Below are 14,560 nucleotides of genomic sequence, written 5' to 3' on the forward strand. Positions count from 1 at the left end.
ATTATTCTTTTCAATTTAAATTTTATTTCTATAGCTGAAAATTATTTTTTTATTGAAAATTAATTTTTTAAACTAAAAATTTAAACATTTGATTTTTCGCTGATATTTTTAATAGATATTTAATTTTTTTTAGTTGAAAATTTATCTATTTTGTTAGAAATTTTTCTTTTTTTTTTTGTAGAAAATTAAACTTTTTTGCCTTTTGAATAAGGTAAGGTAATATATAGATCAAGTGTATAAATAATTCTTGTTTTCCATTTTGAAGCGGTAACTTGGAAATACGACATGTTTGTGAAGACGATAAGAGATGATCGTATACCATCGCATTGTTTAAAGAAAGCTAAAAATGTCACACGATTGCGTTCTTTTATTACATTTGTCTATATTTGTGACGTTTTCTATTTTTATAATCTTCTTTTATTTCATAATTTAACACATACTGTCGTAAATAAATTCATTTATTTTAATATTTAAAAATATAAAAATAATATTTGAATATATAAAATTTCATAGGTGAATAAATAATTGTCTATACTACTCTTAAATGGTGCATTATTCTCTAATTAGGTTCGTAAAATTTTTTCAGTAATTATTGAAGTTTCACTAATTTATAGAAATAGCAGAAAGGTTGAATAGTTTTTTTCCGATTTTCAACCAACATTTTCCGAATTCATAGAAAATTATTATTAATATTTTCCCCGCCTTTTTAAAAATGGAGCTTTGGAGAATAACAAAATATGTGCTGAAGTCTCGGTGGCGTAATTAATTAACACTCCAGTCATTCATAGTGGAGTCCCAGGTTCAAATCTGAGCTGAGGCAGATTTTTTCGTGTTCTTTAATATTTCTTCGTTCTAGGTAATCGTTTTAACATCGAAATTTGTATTAATTGAAAATTTAAAAACTCGCAAATTAACATTTTTAAATGTTAATGACATCTTGTAACTAACAATTAAAGTCATAGAAAAAATGTTTTATGTCATAGGGCAACCATATCAATCCTAATTAAAGGACAAATCAAGTTTTATAATAAGGATAAAAAAATGCAAAATATGTATAATTATTTTATCATTTAATAATTTTGTAAAAAGTAATTAATTATTCAATAATATCTTTTTATTTAGTTTTATCTTTATTTATAACAATAAATATTCCATAAAAATGTCTTTTCAACTATATTTCGAGTTGTTTTATTTTTTTGAATTGAATCTTCAAATTAAATTAAATTAATCATGGAAGTCCCAACATACAGTTGTCCATTAGGGTGGTCCAAAAAGGAATTCCAATTTATTTCTCGAATTTTTATTCACATCACCCGGAAATTACTTTTTAAATATCACCCCCATAAGTCTGTTTTATAGGTTCCTTCCAAGGAAACCCACAAAATAAACAAACGTGGGTTTCCAGTTTTTGGCGCTAATTGTAATTTTTTTGCGTTTAAAAAAAAATGAAAATTTTTTCTAATACACAAAATTCTGCTTTTTACTGCTAATTAAATATTCACACACATTGTTTAAACAATTTATTATTGTTTTAGCCATTTTCTCTTAGAATATAGATATAAAGTCACGTTTTTTCAAAAAATTTCCACTTTTTCTCAAATTTTTAAATAAAGTGATTTAATAGTTCAAGTATGTCGTTAAAAATAATTGTATAAACAATTGATTATAATTTTTAATAATGTTATCTTTGAATAATGCTAGAAATAGTCATTTTTCCTGACATTTTTAACTTTTTCCACTTTTCACTTCAATTTAGCAAAAATAATTATATAAACAAATTATTATTGTTTATAAATATCTTTTCCTCTAGTAATGCTAAATAGTTGCGGTTTTTTTTTAATTTTGTCCACTTTTGACTTCGAGTGAGGTTATAATTATTCATATATTATTGTTATTATATTCTATTATTATATTTAAATAAAGTATCCCTATTGCTCCATGGTACAAAGTTGCGGTTTTTGCAAAAAATTTTATTAATTTTTTTATTTTTTATTTTCGAAGGCACTTAATAATTAATTAAATTTAGCAAAAATAATTTCTCCAACCCACTATTATTGTTTATAATTATCTTCCTGTTCGAAATTTGCTCTTTTTCTAAGATATTTAACTTTGCTTTGCCTTTTTAGTTATAAAAAAATAATAAATAAATATTCGAAAAAACCATATTTTAAACAATATTAAAAAAATTAAAATGTCTGCAACATTGAAATTTTCTTTTGCGCTTTGCAATAAATTTCTTGTTGCAATTTGAAACAAAACTTTAGTAAGTCATTTACAGACCAAGCCTTTTTTTATCTCGTGTATGATAGGTTTTTTCTCAAATTAATTTTATTAAACTTTGGGAAAAAAGCAAAAATAATTTACTTGAAACATTACAATACTATTTAAAAAATTGTTATTTTTGAGGTTCACTTATTATTTGTTTATAAATAAAAAGTCAAAGCCAAACTAAAGATTTCAGAAAATAAACTTTCTAGGAATACTCTAAGAAAAGATAGTTATAAACATTATTGAATTGTTTAAACAACTATGTTCGATAACTTGAATTATTAATAATTTTACTAAGTATAAAGGGGGTCAAAAGTTAACAATTTCAGAAGGAACGGCAACTACCTAGGATTATTAAAGAACAAGATAGTTATAAACAATAATAATTTATTTGTGTATATAATTATTTTTGTTGAATTTGATTAATTATTAAATCACTCAAAGGGAAAGGTAGATATATAATAATTGTTTAAACTATTAATTTTTTTAAATTTATGCAATTAATTACCTCACTTTAATTAAAAATTGGACAAAAAGTGGAAACTTTTTTAAAAACCTGCGACTTCCTAACTATATTCTAAGAGGAATTTGCTAAAAACAATAATAAATTATTAAAAAATTTATGCAAACATCTAGTTATCAGTGTAAATTAGTATTTCATCCCGTAAACATTGATCCCGTTCTGTCCATCAAGCCATCAGAAATTTTCATCTTTATTTTTTAACGCTCATTAACACATATATTTAACACTCATATTTAAAAAATTTCTTACTTTTGGTGAGAAAATAATTCCAGACATTTTTGGAAATATTACTCTTCGGAAATATTACTTACCTGGCTGAAAAAAATTTCTACCGTTTGAAATTTTTTTATTAATACTTGTCCTAGGATAAGGAAATAATTTTTTGAATATTTGTCATGAAACACTTTATAACAACCTATATTTTTTTAAGTCTAAAAAAATAGAGAATCAATTTCTCACACAAAGAAATAAGTTACAGATTTAAAGGTTTAAGAAAATGAAAAACAAAGGATTTCATGAGAAACCCTAGTGTTATCCGACGAGTGATGTACGATGTGTTATTCGAAACCACCATTTTATGAGACTGTAGAGCCGCCTGAAAAGTGAGCGTTAGATAACCCTAGATTTTTTGGGTAGTAAATCTTGTTTTGCTTCTTTCACTTCTTCCGTTTTTATTGAGGGCTGAATATCAATTAGAATAAATCATTTTTCTTCTATAAACATTAGATTGAAACTTTCAACATAAAAATTATTTTAATCTGGAATAATTTAAAATTAAACAATATTTAATTTTAAAAAATATATATATATATCGAAACTTTAAAAATCGTTTGGTGTCATTTTGAATAAAATAATTAAATTTTATAGTTGAAAAATAACTAAAACCGATAATTAGTTAAATAATTAATGTTGAGTTCGATATTGAACTCTATTATTAAATAACATTTTTATCAAGTAACTATTATTTAATATTTACTAATATTAATATTATTTTTTGTTATTAACCATATCAAACCAAATAGGTGAATTTTTCACTTACAAAGAATGTATTTGCAATTAAAAAAGAAATAGTTCAATTTTCAAATAGAAAATTAAATTTTAACCAAAAACCGAAGAATTTTTAACAAAATCTATAAATTCTCAACAAAGGAGGTGAATCTCACAGATAAAATAAATTTTTAACGAAGTCTTTCAACTTTCTTCCAAATAATTAAGTTTTTAACGAAAAAAAATGCATTTTATTTTCTAACAAAAAATCGATTTTCCACCGAAGAGAATGATTTCCCATAAAAAATGTCGAATTTTTAACAAAATAATACACGTATTTTCTACCAGTTTTTTACATTTCCCAGTAGAAAATAAAATATACAAAGAAATTGAATTCTTAACCGGAAAATTTAAACAAAATTATTAAACTTAACAAAAAAATAACAAAAATGATAAAAATGAGTTTAACTTTAACAGAAACATTTAAATACAACCAGAAGTTGAAGTTTAATTTTCACTAAAAAAACATTTATTTTTATAAAAATAGTTAAATTTCGAACTAGCAAAACATCAATTTTCAATCAAATACAGGAATCTTAGTCAATTAAAAGGAAGAATCTTTAACTGGAATAATCCAATTCCAACCAAAAATATAAGTTTTCAACTAAGAAGAATAAATTCTACTAAAAAGTATGGATTTTCAACAACAAAAAATAGTAACATTTTTAAACAAAGTAATCAATTTTCAAATAAAATAATAAATTTTTAACTGGAATATTTAAATTTTGAACCAAGGAGATAAATTTCCAACAAAAATGATAAATCCTTAGCCAGAATATGTGACTTATAAACAAACAAATTATTTTTACAAAAAAATACGAGTTTCAACTGAAAAAGAAAATTCTTCAGTAAAAAATCAAATAGTTAAATTTTTATTTAAAAAAAGTTCATTTTCAACGACAGAGAAGAATTTTTAACTAAAATAAAATAATTATGAACTTGAATCGTTCCCTTTTTAATTTGAAGACAACAAATTAATTTTCAACAACAAAAAATAATATATTTTCAACCGAATACATGAATGCAACTGGATAGGTAAATTTTCATTTAAAAAATTAGTTCTAAAAAAAAAACAAATTTGCCATCAAATAACTCATTTTTAATGAAAGAGATTAACTTTTCATTAAAATTATGACTCTTCAAACAAAAAGTTAATTCTTGACAAAAGAGTTTAACTATCAACCAAGAAATTAAAATTTTATTTAAAAAAAGATGAATTTTGATTCAAACGAAAAATTTGATAGTTGATATTTCAACCAAAAAACATTTAAATCTTTGATAAAAAACAGTTGAATTCAACTAGAAAAGACGAATTTTCAACATGAGTTGAATTTTCAACTAAGAAAAAATTTTTAGTTAAGAGAGAGAAAAAATGGTAAAAACACTGTTGAATTTTTAAACTAAAAAAGATGCATTTTTAACCAAGAAAATTAATTCTCTAAGAAAAATAATGAATTTTTCAGCAAAATACATGAATTTTCAATCAAAACCTGGAATGATTAATTGGAAACGATAACTTTGCTGCCAAATAAACAAAATTCATTTCCAAGAAAACAAATGAATGGTCAAAAAATAGTTCAATACATAGCCCTGACTTTAAAAAAAAAATCTCTGAAATTTCTAGATTTTTCCAGGAATATAAAAATTTTCTGACAATTCAAAATTTTCTAGGTTTTCCAGGTAGAGTAGACACCCTGGGAATTAAATGTCAATAGCTTAGCTTATTTGTTAGCTTTTAACAATTTTTGCAAGGAAATTAATTAAGAAACGCATTATTTGGCTATTTTTCAGATTTAAACTTTATTCTTTTAACGTGATCTATCCTTAATAACATAATTAATAAAAAAAATTAAACTCTTTTTAGACACTTTTATAAAGATCCACTATGGTTATTATTATTAATAATTCAATAAACATATCCATATATAAGACATAATATAGGATTTTAACAAATATTGAAATATTTTCTTTGAAATTATTTTAATTTCATAAAGAAATTACAAAAAATTTGGCAGGGTCCTAAAGTTTCTATTTAAAGGATTTAAAAATAATCCAGAAATAATTTAAAAAGGTTTAAGGATTTACAAGTGATTTTACAAGATTTTACGACAGTTTTAGTGATTTTTGAGAATGTCAAGCGAGTTATTGGAAATTAATTCAAAAGATATTTATAAATTTTAACAGATTTCAAGGGATTTAAAAAATTCAACAATTTTAAGGATTTTCAAGAGATTTTAAGGAGCCTATAAGAAAAGTAAAAGGATTCAAAAAGCTTATAATTAATTTAAGTCAACTTTACAATATTTTAAATTATTTCAGAGAGATCTTAAATTTTCTTCTTAAAGGATTTAAAAATAATTAAAAAGCTGAGTTTTTGAGAATTTATTTAAAAAGATATTTGAAAAAATTCAAAGATTTTAAAGATTTTAAAAAGATTTAAAGGAATCTAAGATATTTAAACGATTTTAAGAGATTTGTATTCATTTAAGTCAATTTCGAGAAACTTCAAAAGATTTGAAATAATTTTTTAAAAAGTTGAAGAAATTTCAAACAAAACAAAAAAATTCAGAGGATTTTAAGAATTTTAAGAATTTCATAGCTTATTTTTAAATGATTTAAAAATATATCAATTAGTTTTAGTGATTTTAATCTGAAAAGTAAGGCCAAATCACGATTTTTAACTAACTTTCGTCTAAAAAAGTTTATTTTAGTCAAACTACAATATGTAATCAATTCTTTGCAGTCTACCTAGTGGAAAGGAGCAAGCAGCATTAGTTCTGCGAGCGCAAGTAGATGGCGTTTCAGTAGGAAATCGATCTGGCCCCGTCGGGCCTAAGCATGGACCACAGAGCTCTACTGATCAGGGCCAGATCGGGTTACCCCATCGGGGCCATATCGGGAAACCTGATCGGGTCCAGATCGGTACTACTTTTAAAATCTCATTTTCAGTCCTAAGTTTGGTTTCGTCCTTCCACATCACATATGACATATAGATTAATTTTATTTAAAAGAATTTATCCTTTCATTATTACCCCTAATTAGAGCTACTTCCTCCGAATAAAATTTCAGTTGCACGTTTAAAATATCCACCCCAAAATAATTAACTCCGACAATAATAAATTTTCGTTTATAAATGAACCAGATTTAGACCCAAAAAAAAAAACAAAAGCTATGCATTTAGCAGAGAAGAAAATCTGATAATATTTCAATAACACTTGTAATTGCACATCTGTCAAGTTGTCACATCGTTTTAGTCATTTTAAAAGGCATAAATACCGTGTCTCAGAAATTATGAGGGGGTTGTCCAGAACCATAAAATTCCCCTGTAAATTCGCCATCTCGCCTACATTAGACACGTCCTCCTATAAATACTCCCATGAAAATAACCGCGAAGCAACGAGTGGAATTTAAGCCAATGCCAAAAAATAAGATGAAAAAAAGCCACTGACATTGACACGAGATTCTATAATTTGCTGAGAGACATTTTTTTCAGACAAATGAAAAAGGAAGGCTACACGTGTCAGGAAAGCCAGGAAAGTTTGTGAGTAGAAAAGCATGTTTGACTTCTGCCTTTCTTTTTTTTGTTATCAAACATTATATGCTTGTGGGCATGTTTATTGAATTATTACCCTCTAAAACTGTATGTTTGGATAAGGGATCATCCATAAACTAGGTTATTAATTTCACGCTATTTTTCAACAAAATTCTATCAAAACATTGGGCAGAAGTTGATTTTTCACGAAAACAGATCAATAATGAATAAATAAATTCTTCCAAAATAATTAATAAAATTAAAATAAAATTCACACAATAATATATTATATAAATATACATCTTGTAATATCTTTGAAAAAATTAGGAAAGGTTTTTTATATTTCATAATTGTCAAAAGAGTCCACAAGATTACATTTTTTTCATTTCACAGGATTTTAAAAAATATTAAGAAAAATTAGAGCCTTTTTAAAAAATATTTAGGTCTTTAGAAGTTTGTTAGGAATAAACAATTATTCATCAATTTTCTTTAATGCTTCTAAGTTTTGAAATATTATAAATCTAATTAAAAGCTCTTAAATTCCTATAAATATATTTAACTAACTCGAATTTTTAAACAAATTTTTAGAAATCATTTAAAATGTAAGAAAATTACCTTGAAATCTTCATAAATGTTTCTAGGCATTGGAAGGAAATTAGAAAATACTTTGGAATATTTCAGATATGTCAAAAACGAATCTTCAAGATTAGAAATAATACTTTTATTTTACAGGATTTTACGAAATATTAGGAAAAATTCGAGCCTTTTTAAAAGATATTTAGGAATTTTAGAAGTTTGGAAGAAACAAAAAATATTTTATAAATTTTTTGAAATGCTTCCAAGTTTTAAAATATTCTAAATCTATTCTAAAGCTCTTAAATTCCTAAAATATATTTAGCTGACTCGAATTTTTCTTAACATTTTGAGAAATAATCCAAAATGTAAGAAAAACACCTTGAAATCTTCATAAATGTTTCTAGTAATTGTAAGAAATTTAGAAAATATTTTGGAATATTTCGGATGTGTCAATAATGAATCTACAAGATTAAAAATAATAATTTTATTTTACAGGATTTGAAAAAATATTAGGAAAAATTCGAGTCTTTTTAAAAGATATTTAGCACTTTTAGAAGTTTGGAAAAAATTAAAAGTATTTGATAAATTTTTGGGAAATGCTTCCACGTCTTAAAATATTTTAAATTTATTCAAAATCTCTTAAATTCTTGAAAATATGTTCAGCTGGCTCGAATTTTTCTTAAAATTTTTGAAAAACATTCACAATCTAAGAAAAGGGCCTTAAAAGATTCCAAATTTTCCTAAAATTTCAAGAAAATTAGAAAAGATTTTTGAATATTTTATATGTGCCAAAAATAATCTAGAAGATTAAAAAATAGTTTTACTGGATTATACAAAATATTAGGAGAAATTCGATCCTTTTTAAAAGATATTTAGGTCTTTAGAAGTTTGGAAGAAATAAAAAATATTTGATCAATTTTCGGTAATCCTTCCCAGTTTTAATATATTTTAAATCTTATTCAAAAGCTCTTAAATTGCTAAAAATATTTTTAGCTGACTCGAATTTTTCTTAACATTTTGAGAAATTATTCAAAATGTTAGAAAATTGCCTTGAAATCTTTAAAACGTTTCTAGGAATGGTAAGAAAATTAGAAAATATTTTCGAATACTTCATACGTGTCAAAAAAGGATTTAAAGTTTAAAAATAATAATTCTATTTTACAGGATTTAACAAAATTTTAGGAAAAATTAAAGTCTTTTTAAAAGATATTTAGGACTTCAAGAAGTTTCAAAGAAATAAAAAATATTTGAGAAATTTTCGAAAATGCTTCCCAGTTGTAAATTATTTTAAATCTATTCAAAAGCTCTTAAATTCCTAAAAATATATTTAGCTGGATCGAATTTTTTTTAACCTTTTGAGAAATTATTTACGATGTAAGAAAAATGTCTTAAAATCTACCAAATTTTTCTAGGAATTTTAGGGAAATTAGAAAAGATTTTTGAATATTTTATATCTGTCAAAAAAGAATCTAGAAGATTTACAAAAAGAAATTTTTTTACTGGATTTGATAAAATATGAGAAAAAATTCGATAAAAAATTCAATTATTAGATTAAAAATGCCTATTTTTTGGTTGAATTTATCTATCAAATGAAAATGTAACTATTCCAATTTTATTTGAAAAATGATATTTTTTGTATAATTGAGAGTTCAACTATTTGGTAAAAAATTGATGTATTTAGTTTAATATTAAACTATTTAGTTAAAAATAACCATTTATGTTTAAAATGCAACTGTTTCGTTAGAAACTAAACTATTTATTTTAGAAATTAATTGTTTGAAACAAAAAAACCTTTTTGTTGTAAAATTCAACTGATTTATTGAAAATTAACTTATCTTCTTTTTATGGTTCAAAAATAAACTATTTAATAAAAAATTCTTGTATTTAGTTAAAGATTAAACTATGTAATTGATTTGGTAGAGAATTAAGCTATTTATAGTTCAAAATTAACTTTTCTGTTGAAAATTTAACAATTTCGTCAGACTATTTATTAAAAAATTTAATTGTTTAGCAGTAAATTATTATTTTTGTTGAAAATTCAACCACTTGCTTAAAAATTAAACTTTGTTAAAAGGTGATTTTGTTACGGATTATTTCCCAGGAAAACCTATTTCTTTGGATGAAAATTCAACTATTGGTTGGAAATTAACTTTTTTGTCAAAAATTAATTGTTTTGTTTAGAAATTCAACTATTTTGGAGAAAATTGAAATTTTTTCTTAGAATTTTAACTATTTATTTAAATATGTAATTATTTGATAGAAAATTAATCTTTTTGTTGAAAATTCAGGGAATTGGTTCAAAGTTGAACTGCTTTCTTAAAAATACATTTTTTTCATGAACTTTTTTTGAATACGAAAACTTCTGCAAGAAGACCCTTTTTCCAATTAACAGGCATGAAACTTGACTACTTTTGTAGAAATTCATTTTTTGTTGTTGTTTTTGTTGAAAAATCGTGGCTTTCGCTTGAAAATTCAATAATTTGTTAGAAAAATAAACGGTTTTCTAGATATTTGTTGTTATTAAAAATCAATTTTTTACATGCAAATTTAACTGCTTTAATTTTGGTTGAGAACTGATGTTTTTTAGTTTTAAAAATGATTTTTTTTTAATTGATGTAATTTGTTAAAAATTTGCCTTTTCTCGTAGGTAGTTATTCTTCTTGATTGAAAATGTTATCTTTTTTGTTTGCCATGGTTGAACATTTTTAATTACTTTAATAAAAAAGTCATCTCTCTGGATGAAAATTTAAATACATTATTGAAAATTAATTTTTCGGTTAAAACCAAACTTTTCCTTTGAAGATTGAACTATTTGGTTTAAAATTCAACCCATTGATAAAAAAAGGTTATATTTTTATTATAAATTTAACTGTTTTGTTAAAAATTCATCTGTTTGGCTCGAAAATTCAACAATTGGGTCGCAAATAAAAAAATTTTTCAGAAAATTCTTTTGTTTTGTTGAAAATTAATGTTTTTAAATTAAAATTCAACTGTAGCATTTTTTGTTAAGGAATTATATTTTTTAGTTGAAAATTGTAACTATTTTATTTAAAATTTTTCATTACTTTAATAAAAAAGTAATCTCTTTGGATGAAAATTGAAATACTTTGTTGGAACTGTTTTCTTTAAAATTAATCTGTTTGATTAAATTTAATATTGTTATTGAAAATTCAACTATTGTATAAAAAATTCATCTTTTGTCTAGAGAATTCAACATTTTTGTGAAAAATTAAAATGTTTTATTACAAATTTATTTGTTTCATTGGTACGATTTTTAAAAATTCAATTTTAAATTTAAATTAATTTTAAATTCCATTAAAATTTAATTAAAATTAATTTTTAATTAAATTTTTTATAGAGGAGAAGGGGTAAAAATTGAAGATCCTAACAAAGCGGGGATGCGTAATTCGAAATTAAAAAAGAACTGGTCGTTATTTCTGTACGACCCCATATAAGTGTAAACTATATACTGCATGATTTTTATAAGTAGAAAGATTAGAAAGTAATCATTTAATTTTTTATGTTCGCAATAAAACGTAACGCTCTAGTTACGCTTTTCCGTCTTCCACTCATTTTCACTTTTATTTTACATTTATAAATTATAAGGTTTGATTTATAAGAAAAGAAAATATCATCTTTATGATAATTTTATTATTATTACTCTGTTGCAGGCTTTCGTCATGTCTCACTGAACACTGAATAATTCTGATTTTTAATACTGAAGGCACTGACGCTAGAAATAGTTTTTCTACTTAATTTATGGATTATTTAAATTAAATTCAGTTTTTGAGAAGAACGAAATTCAAACAATGAATAAGAAAATCGAACGCTTCTTTAATTAGAGTTTACTATTTTTAATTGAAAAGTCTATACTATTATATTTTTTGTTCATAATTCATCTCTTTTGGTAAAAAACATATTTATTAAAGATTTGATTAAAGATTATTTACGGAAGATTCATTTATTCTATTGAAAGTTTCTTTTATTTTAAATAATTTCTTTTAGTGAAAATTTATTGTTTTTAGATAAAAATTCAACTACATATTTGATTAAAAGTTGAGCTGCTTTGTAGAAATTTATTTTTCTACAGTAAATTTAGTTTTAGCTATCAATTGTTTTCTCTTTAAAAATAATTTTTTCTTCTTAAAATTTAAATCAATAATTACATTTTTTGCTAAAAATTACTCCTTTTTGGTTAAAAATCCAACCACTTGTTTAAAAGTAAACTGCTTTATTAAAAATTCATTTTTTAGTTAAAGATTCATCATTTTAGTTAGAAAGTTCTTCTGTTTGATTTAAAAAGTTAATATTTGTTTAATAAAATTATTTTTTTATAATAAACATTAAGTTTTTCAACAAAAAATTCAACTATTCCATTTTTATCTTCCTTAGTTGAAAATTCATGTCCATGTATTTTTTTTTTGTAAAAAATTAGGCTCCTTGATTTAAAATTCATCTTCTTGCTTAACATGTCAACTTTTTCATTAAAAATTTTTATATTTCGTTGAAAATTTATCTTTAGTTGAATTAAACCATTTCTTGTTCAAACTTAACATTGGTATTAAAATAAAAACATTTATCCGTTCAACTGTAAATTTAACTATTAAATTTTTGTTTAAAGTTGATCATTTTTAGTTGAAAATTCAACTATTTGGTTCAAAATTAACTTTTTGGTTAAAATGCGAAGTTATTTCTTTAAAATATTTTTTTTTGAAATATAACTATTTTGTTGAAAATTCATGTTTGCGTATTTTGTTGAATTTTTGTTTTTTATAAAAAATTATTTTTCCGATTTGAAAATTCATCTAGTTGTTTTTAAATGCAACTATTTTATTAAAAATGTATTTATTTGATTGAAAACTTATCTTTGGTTGAGTAAAACTAGTTTTTATTTAAATTTAACATTTTTGTTGAAAAAAACAATTTATCCTTTTTAGTTCAAAATTTACCATTCCACTTTTGTTTAAAATTTTATCATACTTACTTGATAATTCAACTATAAACTTTAAACTTTAAAATTTAACTATATCATGAAAAATTTATTTAGTTGGTTAAAAATTGATCTTTGGTTGAATAAAACTATTTTGTATTTAAACTTAACATTTTTGTTGGAAAAAATATTTATCCTTTTAACTGTAAATTTAACCATTCCATTTTTTTAAATTTTATCTTATTTACTGGAAAATTTAACTATTTGGTTGGAAATTAGATTTTGTTATTAAAGATTCGCCATTTTAGTTGAAATTTCATCTCTCAAAATTGGATCATTTTGTTAGAAAGTAAATCTTTTTTGTTTCAAAATTCGACTTGCTTTGTTAAAAGTTCTTTATTTTGTCGAAAATTTAAATAATTACCTTTTTATTCAAAATAAAACTCTTTTTAGATTGAGAAATCTACTATTACATGTTTTACTGAGAATTCCTTTTTTGTTGACTCGAAAATTTAACTAGGCTTTGGTAAAAAAATAATTTGTTTTTTTGTTTGTTTGAAGATTCATAAATTTAGTTAAATAAAATACCTCTTTGTATGAAAATTGAATTAATTTCTTAAAAATTCTCTTTTTAGGTTGAAAAATCAATTATTCCATGTGTTGCTTAGAATTCATTTGATTTGTTTGAAAAATTCAATGACTCACTTGGCTAATAGTTGAACTTCTTTGTAACCAAATAATTTTTTTGGTTAGAAATTTTGTTTTAACTGCAAATTTACCTAGTCCCGTTTTTGTTAAAAATTTATATTTTTTAGACGAACATTTAAGCATTTGGTTTAAAACTCGTGTATTTGGTTGAAAATTTGTCCTTTTAATTTAAAAAAATTTGGTTTTATGTAACACGAGTATGGTTTCCAAGTTTTTTCGGCGAGGTTTGAAGCGACAAATTAGGTCTTCGTTGGTAGTGGGGCGCTTTACCAGCCTAGGCCGGTAAAGTGCACTTTATTGTCCACGAGGAATTCGCGCATGCGCGTTCGTTACTTCCACTAACCTCAAACCTGAGACGTAACATCATGAAAAAACTCAGAAAGCATACTCTTATTGAATAAAATATCGTGTGTATAGAGACAGCGAAGTCGTTTTATGGTTTTAAAGTTTGCGCTCGGCCGTAAAAAGACTATTTTACTGCCTTGGTGCACAATATAATATTTTTGAACTGGAAATTCATCTATTGCATTTTTGAACAAAAATGAATATTTTTGGCTCAAAATTAACTTTTTTTTTTACTACAAAAATTCAAACTAGTCGCAGCGCCAGCATCTTCTTTTGGGTGAGAAAAAAAAGAAAAAAAATTGCAAAAGGAAAGGGGCAAACGACAGGCGGATAGGGTAACAAGTAAGTGAGTTATACCTACGATTCTTCATAGTGAATCTGCAGATGCTATAGATGTGGAAGTAAACCATTCGATTCTACACGATACTTTATGACCAAAGGAAGCGATCTTTCTCGAAGATCTCATGCCAATTTTTCCGAAATGTCTTTCCGCATTGCTCGATTCTGATATTACTGATCCAGCCACGTTTTACAATTCACATCGTCCGGCAAGAAGATCATAAAAAATGTTTACTTTTCAAATCCACTGAAAAATTTTATTCTATTCTTTAGGGATCGTCGATAAACTACG

Source organism: Belonocnema kinseyi, chromosome 9, assembly GCF_010883055.1.
Source record: "Belonocnema kinseyi isolate 2016_QV_RU_SX_M_011 chromosome 9, B_treatae_v1, whole genome shotgun sequence".
Taxonomy (NCBI): Eukaryota; Metazoa; Arthropoda; class Insecta; order Hymenoptera; family Cynipidae; genus Belonocnema; species Belonocnema kinseyi.